This window comes from Chlorocebus sabaeus, chromosome 1 (genome assembly GCF_047675955.1).
Source record: "Chlorocebus sabaeus isolate Y175 chromosome 1, mChlSab1.0.hap1, whole genome shotgun sequence".
Taxonomy (NCBI): domain Eukaryota; kingdom Metazoa; phylum Chordata; class Mammalia; order Primates; family Cercopithecidae; genus Chlorocebus; species Chlorocebus sabaeus.
In genome coordinates, this window is record NC_132904.1 from 16,193,428 (window position 1) to 16,197,777 (window position 4,350).

The following is a 4,350-nucleotide window of genomic DNA, read 5'->3' on the forward strand; positions in this document are numbered from 1 at the left end:
CCCTCACCAGACGCTGGCACTTTGATATTGGATTTTTCAGCCTCCAGAACTGTGAGCCAATGAGTTTCTATTCATTGTAAATTACCCAGTCTCAGGTATTTGCAAGCAAAGTGTTTGGAAGACTCAGAAAATACTGGTAATGAGAACTTTCCTAGCAAAAGCCCTCTGTATGCTTGGCAACCTTAAAATATTCCTTTTCATGTTGGATGCAGTCAGTTAGAATATGGGGATATGTTAGCTATGTTCAATTTTTCCCCAAAGTCAAAAACAAATGTCCTAGCATCACAGAGAACTGACCCCTTCTCGATAACCACTCCCCACCCCCTTCCCCTGACTTCTTTCATGATATTTTAATGCTTCCTGGTGGAAAATTTGGTCAATTCCTTGCCTCACATATAATGCTGAAGATTATAACGATTACAAAAAGAAGTGTTTAAACCAAAGTTCTTTTAAGGATAAGGTTCTGAGATGTGAATCCCACACTGAGCTTTTTGAAAAGCAGGCATCTTTTGCTGATTGAAGGTGAATCATTCATTCATTCATTTATGAATCCATCCACCAAACCCATTTGGAGTGGCTTCCATGGGCTAGCATTGTGCCTCCAGGACTTCTCACCATCTTAAAACTATTGGGCCATTTTCATATCATCTCATACAGGACAGCAGAGTAGGGGTTACTGTGACTCAAATCTGTGTATTCAATTACTTAAGATACTCAAGGCAGTATCCCTTGGCCAAAGCAGTTTGACCCTCAAAATCCCAGTGCCCCTACTTCTCAGCCTGAAACTGGTCAGAGGTATTATAGAAGTTTTTCCTGCTGCCAAGAGCCATCTTGTCTTCATATAATTTATTGAAGTTTTCACAAGAACTCATTATTTTCTGATGGCTATACTAGATAACTTGGAGATGAGAGATGAACAAAACTTTCTTTTCTCTGTACAAGGAGCTGCTGAAATGAAACAAAACAAAGAAAGAAAACACACTGCCCAACTCCCTCCATTCCTAAGCACGTGGTTTCTTTGTAGAGAGCTAGATTTCCAGGATTCAAAATCCAGGACTGCTGCTTCTAGTGCGGTGAACTGGGACAAGGGCCTTAACCTTCCTGTGCCTCAGTTTTACATTTCTAAGATAGAGATGAAGCCAATAATACTAATGCCTAAGAGACTTTCCTTTGTAGAGATTAAATATGTTAATTCATGTATGGTGCTTAGGAGAATACTTAGATGTCCTAGAGGTAAATGTTAGCTACTGATACCATTTATTTATCTCCAAGTCAGCATATTACTCAACCTCAGCAATGTTCAGTGGGCACATGCAATTGCCGGGCAGTGAACTCTGAATTTAATAATTCAGTGCTCCTAAAGGGAGTGGGAATACAGTCAGTCAATGGGCAAGAAAAAGAGACAAACATGTATTAGTCCAATAAAAGAAGTGGGAGAAAAAATATCAAAGCGTTCAACACAGACTGAAGAAGCACACTGGTCTTTCCTTCTCCCACAGACAAGGGCTTGATTTTTGGAATCACAGTTGTCCCACTTTGAATCTTTCTCCTTGAGGCTCCTTGACTCCTTTTAAATTAATAAATGAACATTCTCCAGCTCTGCAACGTCATGAATCAACCAAAAGATCAAGTTAAGTTTATGGACAATTCTAGAGTAACGCCCTCAAAATCAAAGCATTGTTCTTTCTGGTAAAAAATGGAAATCATTAAAAAGAATTCCACAACAAGCTCAGATGCCAGCCTATGCCATTTGAGGTTCTGAGGATTCAAACTCTGTAATCAACAGAGAAAGATCTTTTTTGAAGATAGCAAAGAGAGCAAAAAAGCACCAGTGTTAGCATAAGAACTGTTCATGTCTCTTTTATGCTACTTCCTTCTAAACAGCTGTGCCTCTTTATGTGAGGCACTAACCCTCTCTGAACTTCAGTTTCTTTCTCTGTTCAACAAGGTATGATACCTATTCTGCTTATCTTAAAGGGCCGTTGTGAGGCTCAAAAGAGACAACGAATGTAGAAGTATGGTTTTAATGCAGAATTCTGTTATTAGGTTAAGAATAGTGTTAATGCCATTAAAAGCAAAGGCAAAAACAGCAGTTACTTTTGCACCAAGCTAATATTATTATGATAATTGTGATTTTACAATGAGTACAAGATTTTCTACGTTCTCCATAGGAACTATTCCAGCTGGATCCATTGTGTCACACAGAGAAAAACATAGGCTTTCTTCTTAGCTACAGAACCAGATAGAATGTTGGACTGAACAGAAAAGGATTCTTCTGTTGGCTCACTACTTACCTATCTGTTTATAATGTGCTTTGAGCTCCTTGAGATCTACTTTGGATAAAATAGCTGCATGTGAGTGCAGCTATTTTTATCAGGGGTTGATTTGCTCATTATGATCAGGGCCGATCTGCTCCCCAGATGGATTCATTTAACTTGGGGCACACCCTGGCTCTGTGTGTATGAACACTGTGTAAACTGCACTCCCATTTTTGCCCAGGGCAGCTGTTTCGAAGTGCTGCTTTATAATTTCAACAAAGTTTGTTTGAAAAACACTCCAATTAGCTACTGGTGCCTTGGCTTAAAAGAGTCTCATTGTCTCAAAGCAGACATTCAGGAAGGACTGCTTTAGCTGTGCTGACAGCCTGCTATTGGCTGACCCTGGTCCTGCCATGGGCAGGATTCAAGTGGGGCAGTGTGGCCTTGTTTTCATATAAACTTAAAGCAATCATTTACTTCCGTGGTCTCAGCTGCTGCCTTATCTCATGGGGGAAAAGGAGAAACAGAGGCCTATTCTCAGAAACACCCAAAACAGTGCTCAACTAGTCGAGTAAGAGACAGGGAGGGGTAGAGGAAAGAGAAGGGGATTAAATTCCAACATCCAGGAGGGCAGGGACTTTGCCTATTTTGTTCATCACTGTTTGCAGAGTCTGGCATAAAATTAGGTCCTCACTAAATATTTGCTAAGTAAATGATTAATGCATGAATGAATATCATAGTTTTAGGTTTGCCAATGACCTTTAGCTGGTCTCTTAGGTACACAATTGGTAGAAAGAAAGTGAAGAGACGAGACGTTTGTCATGCATTTGCCATGCATCCCTCGTGTTTACTTACCTCTTAATTTTACTTAATTCTCACAATAGTGGTATGTGATAAGTGGTATGTGACATTTTACTTAATTCTCACAATAGTAGTGGGTGATAAGTGTGAATGCCATTTCTCTCAAAGGACAAATCAGGTTCAAAGAGATGAAATCTCCTGCAAGGAGCTAGTTAGCTTAAAAGGTGTGGAGAGGAAGACGGCGTCTTAAAATTTTTCCCTGAATACTCTCTAATATTTAAGGAAAATAAATGTGTACTCTAGGGTTCAAGCTTCAAGTGGCTTCAAGTGATTGGTTGATGCAGTTTTACTTTAAAACTTCATGGCTATTTTGCTTCCTGCTCAATAATATCCAGTTTAGCCTCACTTCAATTTTGGGAAATGCTGTAGGCTTATCCTATAGTTTCATGAGGTCTTTGGCCCATGGTCCCTCAGTCATTTAAGAACAAAGTAATTTGGTTTAATTTTCCCCAACATTTTATTTTTTAAAATTTCAAACCTAAAGCTGCAAGAATAGGGAAGTGAATACTTATCTTTCCATCATCTAGATTTACGAGTTGTCAGAATTTTACCATATTTGCTTTATTTATTTCACATTGCATGTGCTATCAGTCAGTCAATCAATCATTTATCTCTGTCATTATTCATTTCTGTCCATTCATCCTATGCTGTCTACCCATCCATCTATATTCATTCAGTTCAACTATCCACCCATTTATTTTTCTGATTCATCTGAGAGTTAGTTACTGACATTGTGATACCTCATCCCTAAGTACTGTACAGTGTATTATTTTTCACAGATAATTCATATCCATGATATTCACTGCTTGGATATCTAGGACATGTATCTTCAGGGTAAATTTCTAATGTAAAATTGCTGAGTCAAAAGGTGAAAATATAGGCAGTTTCGTTATATGGCCTTCCATAGGGGTTGTATCATCTTATACTGTCAGTAGCAATGTATGAGTTTCCGGTGATGAGGCTTTGAGCTTCCTCTGAGGCAGAGCCCAGTGTTGTCGGATTGAAGCTGGGTATATATTGTGTTGCATGGTATCTTTAGGGCGCAGGGATGCTTGCCACTTGGCACTGTGGCCTTGGATGCTTTGGGGAAGTTTGCCATGCTGAATCAGCAGTCCTGGAATAGACTGCTGGAAGTAGCAGCACATATGGTTGAAGATTGCCACTTAAAAATAATTTTGTTAAAGCCAGTGATAAAAATAATCCTTTCTACCAGGGTAGACTGCTCCTATCA